The sequence below is a fragment of the Octodon degus genome, unplaced genomic scaffold (assembly GCF_000260255.1).
Source record: "Octodon degus isolate 3935 unplaced genomic scaffold, OctDeg1.0 scaffold00044, whole genome shotgun sequence".
Taxonomy (NCBI): domain Eukaryota; kingdom Metazoa; phylum Chordata; class Mammalia; order Rodentia; family Octodontidae; genus Octodon; species Octodon degus.
This window is the reverse complement of record NW_004524620.1, coordinates 10,721,272-10,736,733: the sequence shown is the minus strand read 5'-3', so window position 1 is coordinate 10,736,733 and position 15,462 is coordinate 10,721,272. Positions and strand designations below refer to the sequence as shown.

General features: G+C 39.3%; 1 protein-coding gene across 5 annotated transcripts in view; it reads left to right on the top strand.

Moving 5' to 3' along the window:
* Nucleotides 1-15,462, top strand: part of Bnc2 (basonuclin 2) — a 329,157-nt gene that overhangs the window by 10,156 nt on the left and 303,539 nt on the right. The gene's annotated exons all lie outside the window — the stretch shown is intronic.

Genomic DNA, 15,462 nt, shown 5'->3' with positions numbered 1-15,462 from the left:
CCCGCCGCCGCCGCTCGCCCCGCCGTCCGCGCCGCGCTCGGGCTCCTCCCGCACGGCCGCGGGGCTGCAGGGAGAGGAAGCGAGGGGAAGCAGCCCAGAAAACTTTCCTCTTGGACCGCGCTCAAGTGAGGGAGGGAAGTTCGCTGGTGCCTCCCTCCAGCGCCGCGCTTGGTTCGTTCGTTCGTTCGCAGGCGCCCGCGGGAGACCCACACAAAGCAGGAGTTAGTTTGTCATCCGCGCAGCGGGAAAGTGCACTGACGCACGCTTGGACTTCGCGGCCGGCTTTTGAAAAAAATAGTTGCTCTCATTTAGAAAATGCTGCAGCTTTTTTTCAACACACCTTTTTTGTATGTGAGAATTCATAGACATTGAATACTTTGAATTACAGAGTTTTTAAATTATTGCTAACTGAGGCAAGAAAACAATTCGCTAGGCTATAAACTGCCACAGTTTAGAAATACATCTGCCGCAGATAGTACGTCCATCCAGGGTCTTGTAACGTTTACCTGCAAACGGTTTTATCACACAGTTCTAGGTAGGATAAAGGCAGTGGAAGAAGGTGCGTTTTGACATCCTGTAGAGGGACCCTGATTACTGCTGATACAGTAAGTTGGAATTTAAATGCAATCAACATAAACCCAATAAGCAACTCTTTATTCGCTGTTTCCCATTCTTTTCAGTAAAAAGTTCCTTTCCTGGAAGAGATGCTCCTTGTCTCCACAGAACGCTTCTGAGAGCTGTCTGTCGCGATGGCTGTCTTGTTAGAACACCGTGTGCTTGCACTAACCTTAGAACCGAGTAGCTCGTGCCACGCTTTTAAAATTACATGCCACCATCAGGATTTTCCTTGAGTTAGAGTAGGTCTGTAGGGGTGTGTGTGTGTGTGTGTGTGTGTGTGTGTGTGTGTGTTTTGAAAGGGAAGATTGTTTAGGTTTCCCTCTAGATGAAAAAGAGTTAATAAAACCAGATAGAGATAATGATCAATTGATAAATGGCTATTGAACCACATAGATGGTGTTAGATTGCCTCTTTGGCACCAGCCCATGTCCAAGTAGATTTGAATCTGAGGACACTTTAAGCTGTAGAAAACTGAGTTTATATAAAGTTCTGAATTAGAAAAATAATTTTAAATCACTGAGAAAAACTTGTACAACTTAAGCTATCATGATTCTCATGATGACTTCAACCCAGCTATTTGGACAAAGATTTAGTGTGTGTGTGCACGTATGGGTGTGTATGATAGCATCAGCGACCACCAGAAGAGAATAAATTATGGGCAAGTGATTTATCCTTAATGATATCGTGTAGGGCCATCTAATATTAATTATATTATTTATTAAACTGCTAGAATAAAAGGAAAATTATGAATTTAAAAGGTATTGTGAATGAACTGTATTTAAAAAATTTTGGGGGTGGTAGTGATTCCTTCTCCCCTTTTTTGTCATAGTTATTAAATGTTTACCTTCTATGCATTTTTGAAAACATGTAAGGAGATTGTGCATTTATATGTGTGGCTTGTTTCTTCATTCAAGATGACATTTCAGTTTGTATGAATACTGTATAAACTTTAAATTCAAACTATATATGAGTGTGTGTTTACACAGTGCTGATGTAGTGTGCCAGTGTATGCGTGTAAGGGAGACACTTCTTGAAGCCAAAAGTTTTGAGGAATATTAATTTCACTATCCACATTAAATAAGCCTATATTAAAGGTAAACATTTCTCAAATTTATTCAAGTATATAGAGTTCTGTGTATCTCATTTGAGAAACATAGGGAGGTTTTCTAAATGATTATTTTAATATTTTAAGTAAAGCATTCATTCAGCTCATAAAATGAATAAAAGCTCTTGAACATACTTTTTATTTTAAAATTTTGTTTAGTAGTATAAATTGGGCATGTTTTTATTTTCAAAAGTTTTCTTTAATATAAAATTATGATTTCTCTGATTATTTCTTAAAAAATTAGGAAGATTGACTTTTGTATGGCAAATATAAAGTATTTTAAAGCTAACAAAAATTCTATCAGTACTTAACTGTACAGAACTTGTGGGAAATGTCTCATAAATACTGAAAGTTAATAATCCATGTTTGGATCTTCTACAGGTTGAGTAGGAAGTAGGGGTATAAAATTCTGACTGTTTTATATGAGCAACATTGGATTTCCTTAAATACATATCTTTCCTTCTGTCTAGTAATAACAAAAAGATGTCTCAGTCTAAAGTCAGTTTATATTTGGTGGGGATTATGCGTGTAACCTGAAAGTTTGAGATGTGACTACTGACCCTATTTTCCTTTTTTTGTACATTTTTTCTCCCACATATGATTTTCTCAAAAAAGAACCATTTCTTAGTATATAGGTGAGTACTTGAAAACCTTAAAAAAAGTAATTAGATTTTTGTAAAGGGAGTTCTCGAATCAGCATGATCAGTGACAGATTGAGAATGATCAGAAGGCTTTCGCTCTTTTTTTCTCCCCATCTCCTGGAACCTTATTTTCCCCAATATTGCTTAATGAAATACTGTTAGAAGCCAGAAAAAGCACCCATCTTAGAAGCTTTTTAAAAATAAGACTTTAAAAGATGCTTTCCTACTTCTGTACATATTTTCATACATCTGAAAGGGCAGCAAATAAAATTCTTGTAGCTATCTCAAGAGATGGGATAGTCTAATTTATCTTAAAATCTTCAGAAACAGAACCTCCCAGGTAAATGGCCATCGTCTATGTTTTATATTTTACTAGACATATTTACCTTTTATTAATGATGAGGTATATTTAACCTGTTTCAAATAAAAATGTAGATTCCTTAATAAGGTATCTTTTTAGACTTGAATGAAATACTAAGTTAGAATTATAAATGACTTTGTGCATCATTATGTAGTAATTTAGGATTCACCCAATGATGTAACAAAATTAACAACATAATTTCATTGTGAAACTGTGTCTTATTAAAGAACAACTGTCTGACATTCTCTTACAGTTGCTTTATTTAACTTCATGCAAATATTATTAGTAGTGACATTTTTCTATTGTGCATTAGATTCTCTCATTACCATGATGTGCTAGTTATCACCAGAGAAATCATTTCTTAGATAGGTGAGGGGCAAACCAAGAAAGCTAAAAATTAAATCAGCGATTGACATTAGTCCCAGAGCGTCTGCTCACCAGAGATATGCCAGAGCAAAGCCAACTTTCTTACCAGTATAAACCCAGCAATTTTCAGGGAAATGATAAATAAAATGTGAGGAAGTATAATATTGTTTGGATGCCGGCCTCTGTCTAAAAAGTGTGCTCAGCATGCATTTTCTTCCAGCAGTCTTCTGAGTCTTTCTGTCATAAAGACAAATGAACTCTGGTTTTGTGGGATCCTTATTTTAAAATGAAAATGGTGGTTTTGTCTGATTTCATATCCCTCTAAGAAGGATTTGAATATTTATTCACTAACTGTTTGAAAGGTACATACCCTGTGTTTCTCGTAAGTCACATGCATAATTGTATGTTGTGCTTTGATTCTTCTTTATAGTTCATACATTTTTATTCTAAACCCTGTCCCACCCAGATAGACATCCCTTCTTAGTACAGAATGAATATTCTTATTTAACCACAGCCCCGGGTAAAGCAGTTGATAGTTAATGGCCTTTGAAAATAGCTTTCATTGCCAGCATTGTCTGCCGTATGTTTCTTTCTGCACTTTCTTTTCCTTCCTTTTTTGCTTCTGTTGGTATATTTTGGTAAACACATCTTACTAAACATGGATAAGATTGACCAAATGATAGTCCTGCTGATAAGAAGAAATTATATTAGAAGGCATTTAATTTTATCCTGTTGATTATTAGGCTCCTACTTCAGATTTCAGTCCTTCTCTAATTTGGAGTGGTAACGTGTTTTATTTTTAAGTTGTAACAATAGGCATATGTTCAAATGTAGTTCTTACTATTCATTTTGGTAATGTAATATTAATATTTGGGGAATTATTAATATATAAATCGTAGCATAGAGGCACGTGTTTGTCTCTCGGCCTGTACTTTGTAAACCTGTGGCTCACTTGCTGATCTCACTTAACAGGTGAATCATAATGGTTGTAATGAGATAGGGACGTAGCAGGTCCTGCACATGTGATGCTACAGGTCTGTGTACAAGTTAGTACAAAGAAAGCATGTACAAGTACGTTCTCAGCTGTGTGTGCAGCATATGGTAGAAACCTGTACAAAAATTTCAAGTTTATTTTTAACATGATACATTTAAATGAATGTGAACATAGTAGGTTATCATTTTATTGTTTTGGGGAGGAGTACAGGGTCTCACTAGGTAGCCCACATTGGCCTTGAGCTCACGGCAGTCCTCCTGCCTCAGCCTCCAGAGTACTGGGATTGCAAGCATACACCACCCTCCCTAGCTAGGTTTAAAATTACTTGATTTTCTTACCTTTCTGTCATCTGCAAACAGAGGCATTGTGTTTATATAATTGTAATGCCTTTTTAAAATGAGGTTAGTCAAGAAACCGTAGTTAGAAACTAAATCCATAAAGGTACAGATATCTATAATTGTAGATTTTTAAAATAATTATAAATTTATCTTCACATTCACTGATAAATCTAATTAATCATGCATAGCTTTATGAAAATTGATTAGTGCAGCGACAGAACAGATTCGAGCTTCTGCAGCAGCATAGCCCCTGCTTTGGTGTCAGGGTTAAGAGCCTCCACAAATCCTCCCTAACTAACTAGGTGCTGAGTAAGGCATCCCGGAGAAGTTGGGGCAGAAGTGAATGGGTCACCGCCAAGGCAGGATTGCAAGGACTCTGGTGATAGTGAGCACTTTCAAGTTTGCCAGGTCGTTGTGACACAGGGAGCTGATTCCAGAGGAACAGTCTGTTACAGATAGTGAGCTGGCGTCATCCATTGCAGTGAAAAATAGGAGTGCGGTGCTTCCTTGTGCCACCTTATATGCATTATACACGTTCACCTCAGGAGAGCTACGCTGGAGTCACTAGTATCCGTCTGTGAAGATTTTGAGAAGATATGCCAGTGAATATAAACCAGCAATGACTGCAGAGCCAAAGGGTTATTTTCTGATTTTGACTGTCAAGATTAGAATATATATTGAAGTGAATGAAAGGAAGACACTGGGGTTTGTTTTTACCTTTCTTTAATCATTTGAACCCTATTGGTAAGTTGTTTTAGGCATTAACTCCGTTATTCCCTCTATAGAGAGAATACTGCCAGCGAACTTTGTGGGGGGAGGGAACACACAGTGGATTGTGGGATAACTTTTTTAGTCACAGAAATTTTCTCCGTGAGTCTTTGTGTGTTAAGGTTGAAAGAACATGGGATGTAATGGTTCCAAGATTTCCTTTCATGTAGGATGTGGAGCCTAGGCTTGTTATGTGTGTAGGAATGAATTCTTCACCACATGCCAATCCTCTTGTACCTTTCAAGGTATTTGTCAACTGCTCAGTGACCACCCTTCTGTAGGTGTTGCTTGGAAAATTGGGGATTGCAGAGAATGGGAGATAGCACTCTTGTCAGTCATAGCAGATGCCACGTTTATTTCCAGAAACCAGTTGGCTTCCACGTTTTGTTGGGAAATGCCCTATCTACTGAGGGACGTTGGAGCCAGGGGATAAGGGGATCAGGAACCTGTCACGAAACTTTGTTGACTTGTAGGCTTAAGAGAGAGAAGAAAAGCAAGGGCATCCTTCAGAACAGCCTTGATATCCTGACAAATAAGACAATCAGTAACAGAGAAATTATTTCTTTCTGTAAGATGAACTAGTAAACACACTGGCAAATAAGGTAAAAAATTATCCTGAGCAGCTCAAGGTTGAAGCAGGTGCGCTGTGCTCGGGATGGTACCCCAAGCGATACCCAGGGCTTTGACGTCCACGTCCCCCGCGTTTCCTCATGGAGCATGACCTGTGCAGCTGTCTTCTTCTCCAGGTTGAGAAGAAAGTTTAGAGAATAGGAAAAATAAAAGTATTGATTCTTTTTTAATTTGTACATTCCCTGTAGGAAGCCTCACAAATTTCATTGTGTACATCCAAACCCTCAGGTGAAAAATTTATGACTGAAGTTCATTTGGGCGAGGACAGGGCGCAGTGTCATTCTGCGCAAACACCGCATGTAGCATTTTATGCCGGAGTGCAGAGCTCAGAAGCGGGAAGCGCTGCGTCTGCTCTTCACTCACAGAGCTCTCCTTAGTGGAAATGCTCCTGGAAAAACAATGCATTGAACTGTTGAGTTTAGAATCAGATTCTCAGCTTATTAATCATCATTCCAATTAAGGAAAGAATTGATTCTTTAAAAACAAAATAATATCCTTTTGTTTTTCTTTAATTAAGCCCATCAGTTTTTCATTTCTCTCTGTAAAGAAAAATAAAATAATCTTGAACTATAGCAAGTTACTCATTGAAGCAACGCATTCCCTTGAGTGTGTCTGACATCTTATTTATTCAATACTTTGGACTGTAGTGTTATTTTGCTACTGTCTTTGGTGTTTATGTGTCATTGGGGGGGATGTTGATTTATAATTCTTATTCCTGTTTGGCTGAGAGGAATTTACTTAGTGACCTCAATACAAGATCAGCTGCTTCTTACTTTCCATTTCGTTTCTCATAGACCTGATTTCTTCCCACTTCACTCTCGTTACCCCTCATTTCTCTGATTCTAGTTCCACCTGCTTTTCACTGGCACTTACAAAAGAATTGAAATGTACTTGAAAGAAACCGTAGCTGAGCAGAGCCCAGTTTTGCCAGTTCATCAGCTGGCACAGCTGTGGGAAAAAGCAGCCAGCCACACGTGTGTGGCAGCAGGGGGACCCGCGCCAGCTCTGCGGAAGGAGGCTGCTTTAAGGGCATGGTCAGAGACGCGTGGACAGGGCCTCCCCGCGCCCAGGCTTTGCGAGGCAGTTCAGGGTGATCCTTAACCTGTGGAAGGAAGTATTTAACTGAAGAGAGATTTTTACTTTTTTCTTTTTTAGAGCAATTGTTGGATTTATCATTTTATGTATTGGGACTTGCATCTGCATTTCCTTGGAGAAGAGATAAGAGTGTGACACAGTAGAAAGCAGGTTATGGTTGTGGACAAACTGTAGCAAGTGAGAGTTAACTGAAATGTTTAGAGAAAGAATTGAAATGAAGGGAGGGCCAGCATGAATGGTGACCTTATGAAATGGAAATTTAAAGCATGCAGCATACATAACGGTGGAGAACTTACTACTGCTTTGTATTTAGTAAACTTTATAGCTCATTGTCTCACAAGGCATAGAGATTGTTAAAAATTGACGTGATTAAAAATTACTCTATATGGGAAAGCCATGGCTGCCAGTATGTACCTGCTGTGCTGTTGTGTGACTGTCACAAATTTTTCAACTTTATTAAGGTAGCTTTCAGTGGCTATTGGTTCTCTCCACACTGTTTTGAGTGCTTCTATTTGATAATAAGAGTGTGAGAACTGGGTGTCTAAAATAAAGATTTTAGAATAATATATATTTTACATGACAAAAAATAATTACTTTCAGCTGGTTTAACATAATAACAAAACTAATATTAAAATGAGAACCTCCATTGGCAGAGTTTTAATAATTCTTTTCTCCTTCCATTAAAATTAAAAGAAGTATTTCCCTGACTAAGCATCATTAGGCTGACTGTTCAGGGCGCTTGATGAGGCACGGGTGAAGCAAACCGCGCTCTGCTGTGCCCCTACCAGAGCCAGAGGGCAGAGCAGACAGTGGGGCCGCCCCTGAAGACAGGAGCGTGACTCCAGACGGAGCAGAGCAGGCTGCTGGCTGGGTGCGATGCTGTGGGCACTGCCCGGGTTGGCCTCGCGTCAGAACCTGACAGTCACCAGTTTGTCTGGCGTATTATCTTTTTTTGTTGTTGTTGTTCTCTATCTTTAGTTATATATACTGGAGTACCAGACAGAACCAAAACCAAAGTCCTGTTCTAGACTTTGGAGAAGGACTTACTGTCTCGCTATCAAAATACTAAAAATACCCTATTGCCGTTTACATGTGGTACATAGACACACAGAAGGTATGTAGTTGTACTCTTGGCTGACTGAGGGCAAGGTAGTGGTTTATTTTAGGAAGGCCGAGATTTTGTTAGTAGCTGCCTTGAATGTGACGAGTGTATGGATGGGTGGCTCCAAAGGGAGCCTCACAGCAGTGGGGTCTTGGACTGCACTGTCAGCTCAAGCTTGAACAGAGGGTGGGGTTTGTTAATGAATCTCAGTGTCATTCTTCGGGATACGGTATTAATTTCTTATTTTGTAAATTGCCTTTTCCAACAAGAGGGAAGTAACAGTTTTCTTCAAATAAGTTTCAGGTTTTTAAGTTTTAGGTTATCCATTTCAAGTAAGAATTAAGCTGGAAAAGAGACAGGAAGATGAGCTTGCTTTCCAAGCCGTTGTACTTTGTTCTTCTGAGCATGCTGGAAAAGCAGTCATGGGACTGAATAAACCTGACACTGTGGCAGTAGCTGTATTTCTACTAAATAGGGTTCATTGTGAAGGGGGATTTCTTTTCCTTTTTCCTTTATTTTTAATTTTTTTAATAAATGAAGAAGGACTGTAGAGAGGAAGGGTTAGCTGTCCACCATCGGGAGAGCTGCTTTCAGTAGCCAGCCTGGGAGCCAGAAGTCTTAGTTACTACAGGTGAGATGTGTTATCGGAGTAAGACTTTGTGCATGTGACCAACCCCTCCTGCGTGTCAGCTTGGTTTTTCATGCACCATTGTTGTTCAAATAGGAGCGTGTGCACAGCCTGTGGTGAGATTAGAGTAATGAAAGTGGAGTGTTAATCTGTTGATAAGAAGCACATCCCGTGTCCTGTATCCCGGCCACATTCATGCGTGTATAATATATTCCAGATTTTCTCATGACCAGAGAGGCCTGGATGTTCATTATATTAAAAAAAGAAACAAAACTCTTTTGTTAAGAGTGAAAAGTTGGCTGTTGGGCCTTGTGCACATAGTTATTTTTAACTAATTTCTTAATAAACCAACTTGTGCTTGCTTTCTGGGGATTCTCATAACTCACTGCTCTTGGGTTTGCAGTATTGCATTTTTGATTTTATTCCTTTACAAATTCAGAATGTGAAAGTGATCCTCAGAATAAGCCTACAAGAAGGGATCTTTTTGTAGAAGTGAGTGATTATTAGAAAGGTATTCAATGAGTATACCTTTTTCCTCATACAATACAAATTAATAAAATGAAACATTCATTATTTTATATCTTAAAATAATAGAGTGAAAACAATGAAAGGCTATGTCAGACACTTTCCAGAATTGCTTTCCATATTTGCAGTCAGAGGAGACTAGCTTCAAGCTTTGGTCATTATGAGAGAGGACTGTATTCTTTCACAAAAGTGTCTTTCTAGAAAAACGTAGAAGGTAAATCAGCATCAATATACTGAGATATAGATTTCCTAGAATGTTTAGGGGTGCTGGAGATTGAATCCAAGGCCTCGTGCATGGTAGGCAAGCATACTACCACTAAGCTACTTCCTTAAGCCCCACTTTCCTAGGTTTCCTGTTTTTTGGAAACTATTTCAGTAATTATTTAAGAAGTGGTTTTTATTTTTTCTTAAATCTGTACCTTTAAAACATAAATTAAGTTTTGTCTTAGATTGTGGCACAGTGTTATAAACAATAATGTGTACATTGTTTCTGTACATGATATATAAAATTATGAATTTAAGAAATATAGCACCTTGTGAAATAGTTTAAAAAGAAATGTATAAGGAAATGGAAAGATAAATTAATACTGAATTCCAGGTGTCTGTTTCTAATTGCTTGAATTTCTTTTTTTTTTTTTTTTTTTTTTTGTTCCTCGAACGCCTTCAGGGCACTTTTGGCCAGCTGGAGAGGTGTGAGGTTCGAACTCCAGCAACCTGAGGCTGACAGCTTTGTGGAAGCAGCCACTTAAAGGCCTGAGCTAGGGGCTAGGGCCAGGCCCCCTTGAATTTCAAACATAATGGAAATTAAAAGTTTTCCCATAAGGAATATATCATACTTTCACTCAAATATCAGGCCTAAAAAGGCATTTATAGAGCTCATACTCAGTATTTTCTCCTTTCTTGTTCAAGTAGGCATTAAAGGATGCAGTCTGATCGTTATATGAACTGTTTACTTAAGTTGCTAAAGTTGTCAAGAATCAAGAGTACTTGGATATTAAAGTCTGATTGTAAAGTAACTTTGTCATATATTCAAGAATTGCTTTCTTTGGGTAAAAGTGGCAGAAAGTGTTTCTCTTAAGGAAACATTTAATTGCAGTCATATTTCAAATGCATGGTCCAGTGATAAAACATAATTTGTAAAAATACTATGCTGTAGTTCATTTAAATCATACACTAAAACATAGATACATGATTGGTCATAGCCTACTTAGTACAATTTACATGAATAGTTAAGGTCATTCTGACTGTGGTAATATATCAGATAACATGTTTTTCAAATAGTGTTGGATGGAATGACAAAGTACCTTCTTTCTTCTGCTAATTAGAGTATCTTAATTTGTTATAAAATCCTCTAATAGGGAGAAATGATGTTCCATTGTGGTTGACTAGAAATAATGAAACAAAAAAATATTTTCTCCTCCCACTTGCTTTTAGTTAAGAGCAAAGCAAACAGAAAGTAGTATATGGTAAAAGGTTTCATAGACATCTGCTTTTAAGTAATATTCATTTTTTAAGAAATCTGCCATGACTTGTTGGGTCATTTGAGCCCACAATAACAGCTCTTTAATGTGAGTATAACCATCAGATGGTGGTATACATGTGGAGCCAGTAAAGATCAGCATTGTTTTGATAATACTCGTGCATCTTACATGTTGACTTAAAATTTACCTTGAAGACATATCCTATTTTCACATTAGGATTCGTTTTCACTTAAGCACATGATAGCTCTAGCAAGGAATTGCAGAAGTGTTAACATGAAAAGGAACAGAATGGGTGTAAATCTGAGTAATAGCTCGACAGGAGCATCTTCTCTGGGCTGCAAAGAAGAATGTAGTTGATTGGAAACCAGTGTAAAGGTTTATTGCACCACCATATGAAGCTAGTGTCAGTTCCAGATTAGCTATTTAAAACATTTTAAAATTATGGTAATGAGCCTTCCTTGCTTCACCCTGGTATCTCAGTGAAAAAATGTATTTTGAAGTGAATCTGCTACCCATTGTTTCGATGGTATAAAGTCACGAAATACATATTTCTCTGTCTAGAACATCTTTTGGAATAGTATGAAAAAATGTATTTTGAAGTGAATCTGCTACCCATTGTTTCGATGGTATAAAGTCACGAAATACAAATTTCTCTGTCTAGAACATCTTTTGTCTGTCTTTCTCTTCCACAAACTCTGATGAGTGTTTTGGAATAGTATGAAAATGTAAAGATCGAGAGTTGCCTACAGGGTTTCTGTAGAGGGGATGAAAATTAAACCCAAGCAGCGAGCTGCTGGGAGGTGCTGGGAGGCGCTGGGCGCGCCGGAACCGCTGCCTGGACCCGTGAGGCTGCCCGCAGCCCCAGCCAGCCCGTGTCAGGTGAGCTCCAGGTCCCGCTCTCCTCTCTCAGGAGAAGCCAGAAACCCAATTTTTATGTGAAATCTCTTGATTTTGAAATCTTGGCAACCTATTCAAATATTTTAAGAACTGTGTGGTCCAAAGAAAACTCATCTGCGGGCTATATTCAGCCCATTGGCTGCCAGATAGAAATCTCTGCTTTACATAATATTTTAATGGCTGAAGATAATAGTTTCATCCCAGTGATCATTCATCTGGGAATTCCCCAATGGGACGTACTGAGTTCTTCTTTTCTTCCCCACGATTAAAAAGTGTAGTAGTTGTATTTTTTGTGTTGTTAGTTTGGATGTGTATAAATACACACTTTTTCCTGTGACACATATATATCCAAAGTGAGTGTATTGGCAAAACTCAAGTGATTTGAGTAAAGGTAGAAATGTGATAATTTTAGAACTATAAGAAAGAAAAGATTTCTAAATACTGAAAAGAATCTCATGATTTATGTAACTGAATTAAACTGTAAAAAGCTTCTCACCTTACCTTTAAGCAGTAGATTCTTGGCCCTGAATTTCTTTGCGATTGCTATAATTTACCAGACAATTGATTATGATGTCACGAGGAGGAGATGGACCACAAGGGCAAAAACTTGACCCGTCCTAATTCTTGCACGGCCAGTGTTTTATCTGTGCCTCAAGAAAACATCGCTTACATTGTACAAGATGAGGTTTTCAACGTCTGCCTATACTTTTGGAAGGGGCTTTTTAGAAGAAATAATCTATTCGTAATTGAAATTCTCCAGGCAAATCGGATATCAACATTTTCAACAGAACAGGTAATTAATTGGCTTGAATTTCAGATTGAAGGCCATCCTGTTATTGATTTTCGTGGGAACAGGAAACCAGAGAATCTCGTTAAAATGGTCTGTTCCTGGGCCTAGGTCTGCTTAGGTTCTGTGTGGGTTCTTTTTGATCAGCCTCACCAGACAGAGTCAGGAGCCAATCAGATAGGAGCCATCTTTACTATAAAAATAATCTGTGGATTTACTTTGAATACAGACAGTAGCTGACCTGGAGAGAAGACCTAAGATTAACACTCAGTAGCATTCTCTCCGGAGCTGGTGCGGCCGATAGAGAAGCACCTGCCAGGGGCTGGACATCGATACGATGCGGTCAAGAAGTTCACCATTAACACAACTGTGACCTCACATGCGCAGAAGCCTTTCAAGATATCTCAGTCCAAGGGGAGGGCAGCACTGAAGTAAACGGGTGTTGACAAGTGGAGGATAAAACAATAGACTCCTTTAGATATCGTTAATATTTATAAAACAACATGGGAGCTTTGTGTTTGATACATAGTTTTATTGTTCCATGTGCCAGACTATTTTAAAAGTCATTTCTCTCTCTGCTGTGTTTATACTTTGGTGCAGGGTCGCATTGTGTAGCCCAGACTCTTTGTGATCCTCCTGTTTTCAGCTTCCCCAGCGCTGGGGTTATAGGCTGTGCCGCCACTCCCAGACTTGGTGGCTGGTATGGCATACGACTGGGGATCACTCTCAGTCCTTGTGCTTGCCTAAGCAGATGCTTAGCCCACTGAGCTATCTCACTGACCCATGTGTTTCTACTTTCTTAGAAATGGTACAATGTGAAGATAACATGGACAAAGTGGGTGGTGAACATTATCCCTTTTGAAATTAGAGTATTTTAATTTTAGCTGTGCTAACCAAATTAGACTTGTAATGCAGCTTATGGTTCAAGGTAAAATTCTAAATTGAAAAAAATAAATAAAATGGCAGTTCTTCCGAATACCTTGGAGCCATTAATGGAGTTATTTGCAAGTTGACATACTTTACTGTGGGCATGACAGTGGAGCGAGTGTCTACATTAAACCTGACATTCCATAGAACCATTTCAAGTTCATTATGAGCTTCAAAGCCTGCTTGCCTTTGCGAGATTATCAAGTTCAAGCATGTCATGTTGCCCATAGTCACAGTTGACTTTCTTGAATCAAAGAGTCTGATTTTCTACAGGTGATTCTTGAAATCTCTGCTTAGTACAGTAGTTTTTCTGACCCATTGTTGCCGCCTACTTAAATTCTGTAGATACATTCTGTTGATTAAGGTTGGAAATTATTCCTAGATAAAAACAACACAGGTCCTAGTTGTTTTAAAAGTCTGACACAGGGGCTGGTGAGATGGCTCGGTGGTCTAAAGCACCTACTTAGAACAAGCTTAGCCAAAGCACAGGGACCGCGGTTCAATCCCCCAGCACCACATGCCAGCCAGCCCCGCCCCCTGGTGGGCTGAGCTGGCCACACACACACACACACACACACACACACACACACAAATAAAAAAAAAATTAAAAAAGTCTGACACAAACCGGGAGTGGTGTCACACACCTGCTGTCCCAGCACACTGGTGGCTCGCCATGAGTTTCAGGCCAACCTGGTCTACTTAGTGAATTTCAGCAAGGCTGCCTGCATTACAAAATGAAAGACTAGCTCAAAGAAACAAAAACAAAAGGAAAGTTAAAAGAAGAAGATGACAAAGACATTGACATCCTCCTCTAACTTTATTCCTGGAATTCAAGTCATTGATCCCAGTCAGCCCGTCCCCACTGAGTACCTGAGGGAGGAAGAAGGATGCGTGAAACTGCTAATTTTCAGAAGTGGCGAGGGAAGGCCACAGGATGGCTCAGCCTGACCTTGGGGTATGTTTTTTAAGGAAAGCAAGGCCTGTTTCTTACATGTGTATTGCTTACCCCTTGGGAGCTTCCTGGTTTTTCAGTACCTTCCTCAGTTAATAAACCATCCCAGGCTGCACCTTGTCTTTCAGAGTGCACCTGGAAGGGCTCGTGGCATCTCAAAGGTCACCCTAGAGTGGGTGGCAGCAGGCGCTGTCCTTCGCTGCCCAGGGCTGATGATGCTGCCGGAGGAGTTAGCTGGATGTGTTGGGCCAAGTACTTTCCTGGACCAGCAGAGTGCCTGCTTAGCTCTTTTCAGCGCCTGATAGCGTGCCTGCTCACAAGCCGTCGCACGTGTATTTCTGAAGGAGATCTTAATGATACTTGAAATATCAGTGCTTTGGCTGTGGATGGGATCACTGTGCAGAGTATGTATCTACCGTGTTGTCTTTTGTGTCAGCTGAAGCACTTCTGAATTATTCTCATCTTCTAGAGCTTTCTGTTTATCTGAAAGTGAGAGCACAACAATTTTGAAAATTAAGGTGTTTAAAAAGTTTTATTTATAGTTTATCTGTTGTTAGCGTCACAATTCTTTAAAATTGTGTTTTTGCCTTTTTTAAGGGAGAAAGAAAGCTTTATAAAGTTTTATTTCTTTTTCACGTTGTTTCCTACAGATAAACCATGGAAAGGGCACTTTTGGGATCAGGGTATAACTTTATGTACTATAGAAGTGGATTTCACTCACTCGTCTTTAGGTATATTCAGTTTAACAGTGTCAGTAGTTTTACTTCAGAGCTACTTAAATTGTATTTAGATTTACTGAGGAACAATTAAGTGATCACACTACATACCTGGAGCAGGCAGGGAAAGTATCTTAGAAAAACTTTCTTTTTTTTAATCAAAGACTCTCTGTGTAATTAAGGCTGCCTCCAGCTCGGCAAACCTCCGGCCACATCCTCCCCAGGGTAGGGTCACAGGCATGTGCTCCTGCCACACCGGGCGCTTCGAGGGTGTGGGTGGCCTCAGCGCTCTAAGTTGCTGTACTCAGGCTGCATGGTTATCTTGCCTTGCACTTAAACAACAGTGAATAGAGACCAGCACTTGGAGAATCTTTTCTAGATGGCGGATTCCTAGAACCCAGCACTTGGGAGGCTAAGGCAGAAGGTTTTTGTGTGAGTTAGAGGAAACACCCTGCCTGCCATAAGACCTTGCCAAAAAAAAAGGAAGGATCCACAGTGCTGACTGCCACCAAAAATTTTTGCTTTTGGTCT